Consider the following 17316-nt stretch of genomic DNA (forward strand, 5'->3'; position numbering starts at 1 on the left):
AAAACAACTACAGCTATACATTTCTATTACAAGATATCACATTCTGCTACACAGTATACACCGTACTGTACAAGTATAGGATATTGCTACCAGGTATTCCTCATGACTCTATACTGGTGTCAAGGGTGAACTACAGACTTCCCTGCCTATAGCTGACATGGATAGCAGTGCGTAAGGCTACTTATAATGACCTGCTTATAACAATGTCGAGATAGGAGCACTGTACACCTAACTTATACATGACTAACCATACCCTTTCTACAGGACAATGTATTGCACCGTAGATGCCATTGTCCAAAGTCATACTGACTGCAATCGTCTACAACTTTGGATAGTACAAACAGTAATCTACACCTCTTCCACACCTCACTAAATAGGGTACACCATATTTATATCAGTATAATATTACATCATGTCTGTTATTCTGTAACACTGACATATACTACTATTTCATATTACCTGTACTTGCATTGTATATGTTACTGACGTATAAGTACATATCAGGAAACTACGTCCTAATATCATATGTTTACTCACCAGTCCAAACGTGCAAACGTATGTCCTTGCTATCGCCGATGTCGGATAATGGCCCCCCTTGCACACTCTAGAACTCGTGCTATATATTTCCAGTCACGGACAGTCCTCATTATCGACGACGCTGTTATCGTGTCTACTTTACTTCCGCAAGTTGTGGACGACGTTTTTTGTGCGACACCGACATCATCGTCGCAACAGTTTTGTCGTCATCGGTTTGTGTCCCATTCAAATCTGCGCCGTTCGTAATGTCGGATTTCAGTGCATGGCGACTATAGGACTTCGATATTCTTGATATGCAGGATTATGCTCAGTCGACATTGTGAGTGACGAACGAAGGGATGCCAGGTATGTAGTCGTCGATAACATGACAGTAAACCATATATATATATATATATATAAGGACATATAAACTAACACTTTTTGTCAAACATAACTTTCTAAATAGCCCTCTCTGTTACAATACTTAAATCAATCATCTTCTTTGAGCTCTGTTGTAGTGACTGAGCAGCAATTTGAGTTCTGTCTTGGTTATTAGATTGTTTTTGTTTAAAGAAATGTTCTGTTCAACGTATTATAGCCTGTTGTTTACATCATCCTCCATATTTGTTTGTTCATCCCTCTGGGTCTTTCCTATCTATTTCCAACAGGGCCACCTACTCACACAGATAATTCCCTAAGTTATCCAGTCTTGCAGGGGCTAGAACCCTCTCCATTCACCATCACTCCAATAGGATTCACTCCACTCCCCTATCCTTCCCTCCCAATTCCAACCTCTAAACTTTTCGACCAATCAAACAACTTTTAAAACTCCAACTCTCTACTACCCTACCCTACTACATCACTTCCTCATACCTCACTTCATAACTCCACCTCACTCCCACACTTGCCTATCTAACAAACAACTACACATGTCTCCTTCCATTTCCCACCATAAATATCATCTCCTACCTGTAACTAGTGTGATGGCACACTAATAGTTTGCTATACACTCACACCTACAGATTCTGTCTCAGCCACTAACATGCTATTAATCACCTTGTCCACCTCCCTTCTCTTATTACTTACCATAGCTCGGAAGTAACAATAAACAGCTCTCCTACTATTTCGTATACACCTACCCAAACCAATCACTTAAACTCCCCATGCATTTCACAGAACCTATTCACAAATGTCCCCTGCTAATATCTTAAGTACAGAATCCTAAATACACTCTCCAATCAACCCAAAGCTAAACCTTACTTTCTATCTACCTTAAAAATGAAACTACATAAAGCAGTTCCTCACAGAGCAGTCATCCTAAGTGGAGACACCCATCCCAATCCAGGACCTAAAACAAGCCAGCTTTCACATGTAATCAACCCTACAAACTAAATTCCTAGTCCAAATCCAAGTACTACTCAAAATGAAAATGTTACCTTTGTCACCATCAACATTAGAAGTGTATGAAACAAAATCACTAACCTGCACATCTAGATAACCCATAATAAAACAGACATACTAGCCATTACCAAAACCTAGCTAAAACTCACCCCGGCTGACTCATAAAATGCCCCTCCCAGCTTTAGTATCCTCTGTAAGGACCACTTAAATAGAAAAGATGGTGGTGTAACGCTTCTATTTCCAAACCACTGTCTAACTACTCCTTACAGTAAACATGTACCAAAATTTAACCCATCGGAACTTCTCATCACTTTCCTAAAACTAAATAACCACAAACAAATACGCATAATTACCCTCTTCTTTGCCCCAGGCAATAGCTTATCCACACTTGAAGATAGTCTGCAGTGCTCAACTACCTCAATCTCACAAGAAAAAATAATGCTAGGTGAAGTCAACATAAACTGGCTTGAACTAACCTCCACTTCCCCTACTTCTAGCAAGTACATATTCAGCTTTGCACAACTAATTAACAGCCCTGCATACCAAGGTAAACCAAAAACCTAACCCTGAACTGGATGTTAGTATAAGACCCTAATAAATTCATCTCCACAGGTACTCTATTAGATTCTCTTAGTGACCACATGCCATCCTATGCCACCAGACTCAACTCAAACCTTTTCAAACAACAAATCCTCAGAACTAGCCACACCCTCTTCAGGTTTGACTCAGTTGCATTCAGTACTATCCCTGAACCCATAAATGGGAATATCCTAAAAGAACACCTAACTGGATGATGTAATAAACACTTTAAACAACAATTTTTTAGATACCCTAAACATACTAACACCTCCAGGGACTAAAAGAGTAAAAGCAAACAATATGATCTAGTTTTCCAAAAACAGTGGAATGCTTATGCACAACACAGATTTAGCCTGGAAAAAAAATTGCAAAAACAAAGGACCCAACTTAACCACAAGACATTCAGGGAACTATACAATCTATCAAAAAAACAAATAAATGATGATAAAAAACAATAATTTTTCCAGTATTCACACATGAACAAATAACCTCCCCCCAAAAATTCTGATCTTGCAACAAAGAAATACTGCATCCTGGTCAACGACATACTCCCAACTTATCTCCCAACATTACTACTCTTAAAGCTGTCATGCAGTTCAGTACATACATCATAGATAGTATTGTCATCCTCAATAAAGATTTTCCCACCTCAACAACTAGTACCCTGCAATCACCTCAAACCAGTAACTCTAATTTTACCGTACTACCTGTGTCTACAGCCTACATAAAAAAATCCTAGATAAGCTCAAACCATGATCCACTGCAGTAGACAACCTCCCTAGCGAATACCTTAAATTAGCTGCAAATAGTATAGCCTTTCCTGTCTCAATACTCATAAACACATCATTCTAAAAATCCCACATTGCTCCCCTATGGAAAAGTTTTAGATTGTCCCCCTTCATAAAGAAGGGCTTTCAACTGAAACCAATAACTTTAGACAAATTGCAGTCCAGTTGCCCTTCTCTAAAATATTAGAAAAATTCATGCAGAAATAGCTGGTTAGCTGGTTAGCTACCTAATCCAAGAAAATCTCCTCAAACCAACAAAACACAGTTTCCATACCTCCCATAGTACAAACACTGCACTCCTAGTCTTGACAGAAACCATTCATAAAGCCACAGATAGTAGCAAACAGCCACCTTGTTCTTAGATCTGTCAAAAGCATTTGATGCAGTCAGCCTTAGTAAACTTCTAGAAATGTCCTCACTTGGTCTGTCTCATTCTACCTTTCATTGGTTTAGAAGCTACCTTTCTGGTAGACAGCAATCAGTCAAATGTTTCTCATCTCTCTCCACCTAGCTCCCTGTCAGCACTGGTGTACCACAGGGTTCTATTCTTGGCCCCCTCCTTTTCAACATGCTCACCAATTCTCTCCACTTATCCACCCAACAATCCTGACTAATTCAATATGCATATAATTGTAACATCATATGCTCCTCTGACAAGCTAATACACCTTCAACAAATCACACAGGAATTCTTTTCTAAAACCAGAAAAATGGCTTAAAACCTGCTGACTTATATTCGACCCAGAGAAAAACAAATTAATACTTTTCTTTCATAATGCTCTACATCATGAAAAAATAACTTCAAAATTTTACCTTTAAATGGCACCATCATCAAGTTAACAACACATACTAAGCTATTAGGGTTTACAATAGATGGCAACTTAAAAATTAGAACTCCATCAAAATGACGCAACAAAAACTTTGAATACTCTACAGAAGCAAAAGTGTCCTTACCATCACAACTAGAATTACCCAAGTAACTGCATACCCTTTCCCAGCACTGCTATATCATGCTTCCATCCTTAATAGCTTGCAGGTGTTACTATCAGTAAAACTTGAATACTGTTAAAATAAAGTTACTAGGTTTGCAGCTAACATCCCCTTCCATAGCCACAACTTCACTGCACTAAAAAAATTTCAAATGGATGGCACTTGCCAACCATCTAAAATTCATGCCCTTACAGCTTGGCTTTAAAATTACTAGTCTACCTGGAAACTGTCCCTCTCTATGTGCTATTCTCCCCAAGTATATCCCTAACCAGGACCATAGGTCCACCGACCAAAACCAACTGTTTGTCTACAAACCCCTAAACTACACTGGGCAAAAACTATTTACTCACTATGTTGTCAAAGCATGTAATTCCTTACCGACTACAATTATATCAATTTGCTGATACCAGCCCTTCAAAGTCACTCTAAAGAGCTATTGAACCAAAAAATGGCTTTGCCCTTGCTTCCCCCCTGGATAGAATTGCTCAGCCTTTCACGGTCACCTATACCCTACTCATCTGTCTATTATACTTTCTTATATCCACAGAACATTTCCTCTTACTCTATCCTACAATACTACTCTCCTAACCTTCATAGTTACCTTTATATCCTATGCCATAATTTCTATTTTCAATCTCAAAAGACAGATGCTTAATTCAATAATTTTAATCACTGTTTCTTTTTCCAAATTAGAAATGTGTGTAGCCACTACTGACTGTGTTTCATGTACTTTATATCCCACCTGCTTAAGCTAACCACTTAAAAGCTGTGTAATTACCATAACATAGTTAATAGACAAATCTCATATATATATATTCTAAACCTCTCTGCTTACACTTTTTATTAACTACTGTGTACCTTAATTTTTATAAAATTTTACTTTTATTGTATTAATTCTCATTTACTTCTTGTAATTACTTTACTGTGGAGCTCTTCTCCCCAGGCATCCACTGAAAATTATAATTCACCCAGATGGACTACTCTGGTAAACCAATGTCATTAAATAAATAAATAAATAAATAAATAAATAAATAAATAAATAAATAATAATAATAATAATAATAAAAATTCATGGCCTCTGGATATGGCTTGCTCCAGCAGTTTCAGATTTATTGACAAGTAAACCACTAATTTCATTTAATAACATTTGTCAGAAAGACCTACAAGATACTTATACTTTTTTTAGATGACCCATAGTGACATGTATTGAGAAATTACATATATTTTATTTATTTATTTAATTATTGATTGATTGATTGATTTTATTTATTTATTTTATTTTACATTTGATTACTAGATGATATCTGACTAGGCCAGGAGCCTGTTTTCAGTGGAGACCCAGGGAGAAAAGCTCCAGAAAAATTTAAGACAGTATCAATAACAGTAGATAAAAGTAATACCACATGTGACAAAAATAAGTGAAATACAAAAACAATTGAGTTACAGCTGAAATATAGTTACAGTAAAATACACTACAATGAGTTATGTTGAGAAATGTTTGTATTACAAATATATTTACATCTTCAATATCATATTAAAGCTTTTTTATAAGTTGTTACAGAGAAATCTGATAGGGCAGGTAGAGAGAAAATGTTATAATTGATATAAGAAAAGATTTAATTTAATTTAATTTTATTTCAGACTTGTTTACTTGGGTAGAGTACTCCTCAAACATGAGCAATTTCATGCTCAGACCAGTTTGGAATAAAAACAAATAACAATAAATAACAAGTATAATAGGACAAATAGCTAAAGCAGCAATATTAAAAAAAAAACAATTGCTATAACAAGCTTAAATGGATTGTTCTAAAATTAAATAGCAAAAGATTGTGTGCATATATACATATGGATAATATTAAGGAAGAAGGTCAGAGCAGTAGTACGACAGAGATGTAGTTGGAGGAGTTGAGTCAGCAAAGCTGTAGGATGATTTGATAAGTGGATAAAGACAGAGATAGAAAGATGCTGTCATTGAGCTCCTTTCTTTCTAACCTTCATACAAACTATTTCTAGCATAAGGAATGTTTTTAACATTCCTATGAACTGCATCTAGCATAAGGAGTCAGTGCTTCTAGTTAATATATCAGCCAATGAAAGCACAGTTTACCCTCATGCCTCATGATAATCTAAGCACTGCAACTTAATTTGGGGCTGCTGATCATTTCTGCTGCAGAAAAATTGTGAGTAGATTATACAGCTCTGATTACAACAGGTGTGGTTAATGACAGGAAGACTAGTATTTATTCTAGTGCTGAATGACCCAAGTTACGGAGAGTCAATAGTGTCTCAGTTTATTTATGCCATAAATGTATCAGTATCATAGTAGGAAGGAATCATTAGTCAGATTCTTTGCTTTTACAGAATTATCTTTAAATATATGCACAGCAGGCTCTCCTAAAATGAAGTGTTGTTGAGGGCACAAGAAGAAAGGCACTTCATCAACACAGATGATGATTCTGGATAATTCGCTGATGTATAAAACCAATTAAGCACCACTTTAGGCATGTCTGCAAATGCTACAAAGGTGAGAATCAACAAAGCCTGATATCTGTGCCAATGTCAGTGCCCCAAGCTTCGCCATACCTCTAAGATATGCTGAAGGATAAACAAAGCCTGATACCTGTGCTGATGTCAGTACTCCAAGCATCTCCATACCTCTAAGACATGCTGAAGGATAAAGAAAACCTGATATCTGTGCTGATGTCAGTGCCCTGAGCTTTGCTGTACTTCTAAGATATGATGAAGGATAAACAAAGCCTGATATCTGTGCTGATGTCAGTGCCCTGAGCTTCACGGTACCTCTAAGATATAGTGAAGGATAAACAAAGCGTGATATCTTTGTTGATGTCCTTCACCATGCCTATAGGATGTGATGCATCAAGAAGATACAGTATCGAGGGGGCGTGGCCAAGATGTCCACAGTGTAGCAGCATTTTCTATCAGCTCTGTCTTTCAGACCTTTTTTTTTTGACAGGAATTTAAAAACATATCTATCCTAATTTTGGATTTTTTTGTCTTAAACTAATTTTTTAGACTATATATTAGGATAATATATAATTTTTTTTTATAAATATTAAATTTTCCTGTCAAATACTATTAAGGAAACTTCAGCAGCAGAACAACATGAGCTACAACAAATATTCTCATCAAGAATCATCTTTTAAAAAAGAACTTCAGTCATTAATAACTAACCTATAAGAACTTTCAACAAATCTAGATAAAATGGATATGAAAATAGACAACTTTAAGGAGAAATGTACTCAACAAATGGATCTTATTCATGATGACCTTACTCAGCAAAAAAGGCAGATATCTGGAATAGAAACAGCTTTGAATGACATGGACAGCAAAACTCAAGAAAATGAGCATAACATTGAATTTTTATTAATACAGAACACCCTTCTTCAATCAGAAGAAGATGATCTTGAAAATAGATCACGAAGAAACAATATAAGAATATTTGGCTTACCTGACAAAATAGAAGGAACTGATATGGTGAAATTCCTCTCTTCTTGGATTCCTGAAATTTTGGATCTTCCAGAGGCTTTTCCATATGGTATTGAAAGGGTATACAGATCCTTGGTAACAGCTAAAAATAACAAACCTAGTTTTACTAAATCTGTCATTGTGAAATTTCTTTCTTCCCATGGCAAAGAGATGGCATTAAAGACAGCATGGGCAAAATCACCAATCAAAATAAAAGATAAAGTCATTAGATTTGATAATGATTATTCTCCAGCTGTGATCTCAAAAAGAAAGATATTTTTGCCTTTACTTAAAGAACTTAAGAAAAATCAAATAAAAACACATTTGCTTTTCCCTGCAGAACTAAAAATTTTTCATCAAAGTGGATATAAAATATTTGAAGATCTAGACTCTGCCATCTCATACATTAAAAATAACAAAATTATAGAAAAAATAGAAGACATAGGGCAGGATTCACGAAGGCTTGCACGGAGTGTAAGAGATGTGCAACGCTCCATGCAAGCCTCGCGATCCAGGAACAGCCCTAAACTCTGTGTAAGAGACCAGCTAAAACGTCTCTTACATGGACTGGGCGTGGACATGCTAAATACCTCACTTGCAGCCGAAAGGTATGCAAATGAGGTATATTAGCGATCCATGAAGCAGAAACCAGTCCGTGTAAGAGACGTTTTAGCTGCAGAAATGTACTCAGTTGACAACTGAGTACGTTTCTGCAAATTCCACAACAGAGCCATGTCAGCTCCAAAAAAAGGGTGCATATGACTCAGGCAGCATGCCAATGGCCAAATATGTGGCCATTGGCAAGATAATCTGATGCCAAAATATTAAAAATAAATTTTTTTTTTCGGCGATCGCCAATGTTTAAACCCAGAGCAGCCCCGCGCAAACGGGCTGCGCTGTATAAAACCATAAAAAAGAAGGTTATAAACCCACAAATGTGGGTTTCATGCAATACATGGAATGACAATGCAGAGACCTGCAGACCAAAAACAACATGGCCACCGTGTAGTGGTTGCTAAGGGGGGAAGCTGAGTCTAAGTCATGCAACTAAGCATTAGTAGGCAATCTCATGTAAATGAGGGTTAGGATACTGAATCACACAGTCACATAGCAAATGAGCACAGTTTGAGTAGTGTAAGAGATACATAAGGGGGAGGAAAAGAGTAGGAGATAGGTGACATCACAGGGGGGAATGGTAGAAAGAAATGCAGTTCATTGGAGGTCAGTGTAACATGACAGATGACAGACACAGATCATGGAAAGAGGTGTGCCACTAGATAAGTCAGGGAAAGTCAAGAAATGGAAGGTGTACACTGTTACTTACACCAAAGTTTCTTGCTGGGCGTGCATGCGCGCAGCGCCATGAAGCACGAGTAGGGCAGTGAGTGCACGTGTAAGGCAGACTGAGCATGTGGGAGCGTGTTGGGAGATGTTTAACACTGTTTGCGCTGGTGTGCGCGTGTAGGGCAGGCTGAGTATGTTGGAGGCTGCTGGCAGATGTGTAACAGTGCTTGCGCGGGTGCATGCATGTTTTAACCCGAATAAGTAGATTCTGAACCATGTAAGCACGTGTGCACGCGTGTAAGCCACTGTGAGCATGTTTCTGATGGTATGCACGTTGCTCCCCCCTGAGGAAACAGAGAGGAAAAAGGAAGCAACAGAATTAATAGGAAGCTAGCAGGGATAACTGCTGAAGCTAGCAGGTGAAAACAATTAGAAGCAGGCAATTACACAGGCAGAATAGTAGCCCAGACCAGCACTTAAAACTCTGCAAACAGTAGTGCAGGATGTTTCTCTTAAGAGACACTGCAAGACAGGAGTAAGCTAATAGAAGTGAAAACTGAAAAAGCTTAATTCAGAGCAGAAATGTTAGGGGCTGCCATAGCTTGTCATAATGAGACATAGGCGACTTGCTGAGGGTGGTGACAATGCAGATGGTGCCAGACAACCCACAGTGAGGAGACGGAGAAGAGTGTACAGGCCCAGGGTCACCTACCACGGGTTACATGAGCTGGAGATAGTAGAGCACTATAGAGTGGACAGAGAGCTCCTGCAGCAAATTGTTGAGCTGTGCAGGCCATGCCTCACACACAGAACCAACAGAGGGGAACCAATCCCAGTGGAAACCAAGGTATGTGTTGGCCTAAGAATACTAGCAACAGGTACCTTCCAGAGACCAACTGGCAATATGATGGGGATATCACAGGCATCAGCCTCCAGGGTACTGCACCAGTTCCTGGATGCCATGTCAGCACATGTTGGTGATCATGTATATTTCCCCAATGCCTGTGAGGTATTGGCCAGCAATATGCGTCTCTTCCAGTAAATAGCGGAATACCCTGAGGTAGTGGGTGCAATAGACTGCACGCACATACGCATCAAAGCACCAGCTGGTGAGCAAGGTATGGCCTACATTAACCACAAGGGCTTCCCCTCCATCAACTGCCAGGTCATGTGTGATTCCCAGGGCATAATAATGAATGTGTGTGCTGGCTGCCCTGGGAGTTACCACGATTCCCACATCTGGCATTTGACGCAGCTGTACCAGACATTTGCCAATGGGGACATCCCACATGGACACCTAGTGGGGGATGCAGGTTATGCACTGGAGCCATGGCTGATGACACCCATCAGAAATGCACACACACCTGAACAGGAACGCCATAATGAGGCACACGCACAAACACGTAATGTAATAGAGTGTGTGTTTGGGCTGCTCAAGTCACGGTTCCGGTGTCTGGACATATCTGGTGGAGCCTTGCAGTACACACCAACTACATGTACCCAAATTGTCATGGTATGTGCTATGCTACATAATATGATCTTGCGAAAACAGCTGCAGCAGGACCAGCATAGGGCCGGGCCAAACAGCCCCCCACCATTGCCAAGGCCATCACAGGCAGAGCGTGACTCAGAGGAGGAACAACCTGAGCCTGCCCCAGTAGGCAGAAGGAGGCGTGCCCAGTATGCCCTGGCCTTGGCAAAGAGGCAACGCATAACACATACACTGGCTCAGTAGGAACCATGGGAATGATACCCCCTCTGACTCACTCAAATAATAACATGGATGCCTAAAATGACATGACCTGCTCACAAACATGTACAGGGAAGTGTAATATGCGCATCCAACAGAGGCAGCCCTGCAGCACCACCTGAGGCATGAATGCCATGTGTTAAGTAATGTAACACCATGTACTATATGCACACCTGAGCACCCTGACTAACATCCACCCTCATCAAGCATGAAGCCACAAAATGATGATGGGATGATCAAGTGCAATAACTGGCTGAAGTAATGCAGTTAGTCAAAGGGGAGCCAATGTGTTTCAGGCTGGGAAGATATGCGGAGCATGACATGATGCACCACCTGCTAGGGGTGGCGTGCACCTATCATGCCATGCCCCATGGATACTGGCAAAGGCTGTCAGTACCCACAGCATGCCCTGAATAGGTAAGTCTCAAAACACAAACCCACCTTCATAGGTTCCACAAGGGATAGGAACCTAGATGTAATGCTACCCAATGACAGATGTCTAAACAGCAAGATGTGTGCAGTGTAAATGCACACAGTATGGAGAATGTAGATACCAGTCCTGTAATAGAGAACTGGGTCAAGGCTCACATCAGCACCCTAACACTACCAGGTCACACCTCATACTGTGCTGTACAGCTGCAAAACATGGAACAAGCTACAAAAGGAGGGTGACTAGCAATAAATGTCAAGGATAACCACACCCCCATGTTGGTACCACAACAAGAAGCAGCATGGATTAGCCATGGTCAAATATCAATGGCTAAAACCGCCTCCCAGTATATAGCCTGCTGCAGACTACTGTCCTAATACCAGGAACTGCACCTGGCCTATGTTGGAATACATGAATATATCAAGCCCCCCAAACCACATTATATTGCTTGACTGAAAATACCCAGACATACACCGGTAGCATTATACTAGCACCAACACAGTCGGAGAAAAGTTCCCAGAATCCATAAACCAAAATGCCCAGGAACAATGTACCACTCCCACAAGAGGGGTAAGCATACTGGATGTGATAATCAGCAACATGTGTACTGGATGGCAAGATGAGAAGTGTACCCCTCACCGGTAAGACCAGACCATAGAGTAATCACACTGGATATACACATCCTGACCCCAGTCCCTGGCCAGAATACCACAGTGAAAAACATGTGTAAAGCATAGGTTGCAGCCCTCCAAACTGATGTTGAATCCATGAAAGGCCCTGTGCAAGTGCAGAATATGGGACACACCACAGAACATGTTATACAGGCATTCCATGAACACAGCCAGGAATGCTTGGAGTATGCAATCACAAATAACAACACACAATGCCATACACGCAGGCATCTGGCATGCTGGACTCCAGCCATTACCAAACCATGCAAGAGAATGAGGAAGCTACCACATGATACAGCAAACATAAAAAGGGAAGTAATCACTGACCAGTAGTATGGCAATAACATATGTCCACACATACAATCCACTAAGGCCAGCCACACAAGTAGAATCTGTGAATCCAGAGGCAATGTGACACCAGTCCCAAGTACACAGACAACCACAACACCCCCCAATAAATACAAATATATGTGATAGATGCAACCATGTATCCAAACCAGAGATTGTGCTCCACCAACTCAGTACTGTCAAAACTAGTCAGGAGGAGAAGGTAACCACATACACCACAAACCCAGTCCCACATAGACCTACCACAACTGTAAACCAAACACATAAACACAGACAAATATTCCCAGAGGCCTTAATTACAAACACACCATACCAACAGAAGCCTCCAAAGCAGATCACAAGCAACCACAACCTTCAAACATAGCACATGCAATGAATAGTACGCAAAGCTGGTGTGCCAAACAGTCACAGGCCAGAAGGAGAAACAGCATGCCTGATACAGTTGTAATAGGTGTCTGTATAGGCAGACACATTGCTGTCCCACTCACCAGACTGAACAAGGGAAAGGGTAGAGTAAGCTGCCTGTAGGCTGCCACAAAATGCCACATAACACAAGTACGCAGGTCACCCCAAAGCAAGCAGAAATATGATGCACTCAATGTCCATGCTGGTGTGAATTACCTGAGATGTACCTCCCTGGTCAACATGAAAAGAGACATGGATGGTCCCTCTGAGTATGTACCCCAGGCCGGTATGACACTGGCTGTGTGCAGCATCCAACCCTCACCAAGAATGATGCCACAGTACAAACACAGAATGCTCATGTTTAACAGCTGGCACAGTTACAGCTGTCAGTCCAAGAGGGTCTAATGTCTGTCTGCTTGAGATGTCAAGCATGACAAGCCATGCTGCTGTTCCAGGGATGGCTTGCACCTGTTACCCGTGTGCGTCTGGATACTGGATAAGGCCTTTGCTGCCTCCATAGAGCCGTATGTAGGCAAGGTCAAAAAGACTACCCACCACCCTAGAAAACATAAGTGGTAGGAAACATAAGGGTAATGCTGACCAATGCCAGATGTGTAAACTACAATATGCATGCCCCTGAGGCACTTCCCATTATGGAGAACATCGATGTCTGTGCAGTGACAGAAGCCTGCTGCAAGCCTAGTGACAGCACACCAGCACTACTAGGTTATACCACATATCATGTGTTATGGCCCCAACACCTGCACCAAAACATCAAAGGAGGGGGAGTATTCATATGCAGCACAGACACCCATATGGCCAGGTAACTGACAATGCACAAAGCAGCGGAGACCACCCATGTGCACCTAACTGTAGTCAAAACTGCTGTACAGTCTGTAGCATGAGACAGACCACACTCTCACACACAAGAACTCCACCCAAACATCTTGAAGACACTGGACAGTATGAATGTCCCACCAAATACCAGACAAGGTACACACAAATTACCACATAGGTGGCAAACCATTATGTATGCAAGGAGTAATCAGGGACCTAGGGACACAGGTCGACAGTAATCTGTCATGTGACACTCACAATGCCAATGTGGCTAGGAAGATTGTCGATATTGGACACCGTATCATGAAAGGATTCACATCTACATCAACAGAGGTCACTGTGCCGCTGTACTGTTCCCTTATCAGACCCATAATCTAGTGCAATGACTCATATGGGATGTACCGTACGTGACACCTGCAGCGGTTCGGAAGATCTCATAGTTACCCCACCAACAGGATAAAGGGTGTGAAATATATGTCATATGCTGCCTGGCTGTAGACACCCCAGCTGAATGCAGTCACAGACTGCCTACACAGAGGCATTGTATGTCTGTTGTACAAGGCCATGTCCAACACAGGAGTAATGGACATGCTCCACCACAGGAAATCAAAGCCACTGGAGCTGTGAGAGTGACAGATGTCAGCCTCAACACATAATGAAATAAGATGTGCTGGAGGGACAGATACATAACCCAGAGGCTCCCCACACCAAGAAAAAGGATCCCAATCCAGGTTAGGCAGAGCCCCTCACTGACACCCCTCAACAGGAATATTGCCAAGTGGATGGATGATCGTACATGTATACTGGGGGTCCTCACTGTGTCACGACCAGACAGAGGCACAGTGAAGAAATTCATAAATGGCCATAATAGAACATAGCAAGGGGTGGCGAAAGACACACTCACTCTGGCTAGGCTTACTAATGGCCTAGGGTGTAGAGCCTAGTATGAACCCATGAACCTATGAAGATACAAAATGTACAGGACACTAAGGATAATCACAAGGCTTACCCAACTGATGGTAGGAACCATGTTGGGCATCCACAGATATGCTCCGAATCACACAGATATTACAAACAACATACCAAACACACACACACATATTGCTAACATACAACCTGTCAGGTGCAGTGCAAACACCCCCCCCCGAGTGCAAAATACCTATCCCAGCAGACTGATGGCCCCCTGACATTGCAGATGCTGAGGTAACAGCCATCATCTGCAAAGCAGAACACACAGCAGCAAAGGTATGTGATGGTGTCCTGTGCTGAGGCCAACATGGACTCCAAGAATAATGGAATGCCAAATCACACTACTGCCCAATGTCAGCCTTACCACAGGATATGTACCCAAAGAGCAGTGTACAACAACAGTGGTCCATCACAACAAAGGTGTTGCCTGAATGGATACTCCAAACTACCACCCCAGGATCCTAACAAGCTTGTTCTGCACAGCTATGGAAAGGATCAGTATGTACCGCAGACAGAAGGCTATTGTAGACCTACTGATACTGGACCCTACACAGTGTGGCTGTCTTAACTGCAGATCCTGCCCATAAACATGTTTGACCCATTTGAAGCAGTCATTAAGGTCATTGATGAGGGCAATGTGGTCCACACAGCGTAGCTGGACCATGCACATGCTTCTAGACAATACCGTATGAGTTCAGTATGGATATGTTCACCAGCTTAAATATATACCCCTATGTCAGTAGAGGGGTTGCAAACCAGACCAATGACAGAACTGACATGGTCAGACATGCCGCATCCATGTCAGACTACAAAGCAGATATGAGTGGCATCCCACAAGGCCTGGTCTTGGCCCCCCCCCCGTTCTTGTATATATGTCCCATAGGTATAGGCCAACATGGAAGGACTGTGACTGAACATGTATGCAGAGGAATACAAACAGCCCACCATATCCGACCCCCAGCTGACACAAGCAACCCACAAAAGGGCCACCTACAAACAGACAACTGTAGCCATAGCCATGTCAGCAAGCTAATTGCAGAACTGTGTATAGACAACCACCGTGGATATACAGTAAGTGCCCACAAATTACCACACAGGTGTTAACCCATGACGTACCTAACATGTAATGTGAGACCTGGGTACAAAAGGTGATAGATATCCTGCACTGGACAAACATGTGGCTGTAGTGTTCGCAGAAACATATACTATATACCCACCCAAGCATGAAGGTTGGCAGATGTAGATAAGGGGAACTCACTGTGGCTCTGCAGTCATCCTCCATCAGCACCACAAGTGACTACAATAGCCCCTGTGGGATATACCGCAGCAGACACCTCCATCAACTGTAAAGTCCACAACAGTACCCCACCAGGAGTAGCAAAGAGCATGAACAGATGCCATGTGTTGCCTGAGTAAACAAACTGCAGCCCCACACACCGCCATACTGCCCAGCTACAGGCAAGCTGTGCCTGATGTATGAAGCCATGTCCAACCTGGAATGAATGAACATGTTGCACCTTGTACAATCTGAATGGCAGTGAGCTATGCACATGAGAGACCTGAACCCCAGCACTGACATACATAGGACAAGCTGTACAGAATGATCCATAACACAGAAGGCACCCCCACTCTTCAGTAAACTCCTGGTATAGGTCAGCCAGAGAGTCACATATCGACACCCCTCAAGAGGAATCCTGATGAGTGGATGGGAGATGGTAGGCTAACCCTGGGTATCACTGTTATGTCAGAGGTAGATGGAGGCACAGTATACTAACCATGACATATGCCATGGCAAACTCCAGTTACAATGTGTGTCGAAGGACAAACACACCCTGTGACTAGCATCAGAAATGGCCTAGGGAACATTGCTAGTGTTTGCCAATGTCCACCCATGTTGTGGAATACACTAGCAATGTTGGACGAGCCTGGTGTAGGTAGTCCATATCTAAACATAATGCAACATGGTCATATGTGCACAACTGGCCCCTACACAGTCTGTTGTGCTCACTATGAACATGTCAAGCAGTCATAGGACTAAAGCCCAGGATACTGTCCACCACAGTGAAAGTACTGAACCAGTACACTATACGGTACTACAGTGTTAGGTCATTATGAAAGTATGTTGAGAACTGTCTGCAAAGTATCCCATGCAATCCCTGCAGGCACAGTATAATCCCTGTTGTGGCAGACACGAAGCAGTTGGCCAGTTAGTACACAACATGACACCCAACACACAACCATAAACGTGAGATATTGTTGAAGTTCACACACACCCAAATATGTGGTGGACTTCAGAGTGCAACATATGGAAAGCTCACACTGGGCATGCTCGCACACTTTGATAAATGAGGCATATGTCAGACAACATGCCATGGAAAGGCTGAACTGGGCATGCTCACACACTTAGGCCTTATCTCCATTTAGCAGTTGGCCACACATATCTGGTATTTATGCGTGTCAGTCCAGGAACCAACCACAACACAGCAATCTGCCCAGTGCTCACAGTAAATGACTACAGAGACATAAGTGATATAGTGGATCGCCATATGCAAACATCTTCCACAGATACACAAGTTGGTCATAGGAACAGGGAATGCTATGGCAATAAAGACCTGCAAACAGTAGAACAGCACAACAAATATTGTGCATCCGACAATTGAACATATGGGTGTAGAGGTCAATACTAGGCTTGTTGCCCTAGGGAATGACAGCTCAGCCAGATTGTGCTTGGCATCTGCATCCCCAGGACAGTAGGCTACTGTGCCACTGTAAAGTAGGTCACAGAAGGCAACATGTGAGTCTAGTGAGCTGTGCCTCTGTCAAGCAGGGGCACAGTGGAGGTCCCAGGGATTGAATGTGCTAA

This window comes from Protopterus annectens, chromosome 6.part0, assembly GCF_019279795.1.
Source record: "Protopterus annectens isolate FY-2018-M chromosome 6.part0, PAN1.0, whole genome shotgun sequence".
In the NCBI taxonomy this organism is placed as follows: domain Eukaryota; kingdom Metazoa; phylum Chordata; order Ceratodontiformes; family Protopteridae; genus Protopterus; species Protopterus annectens.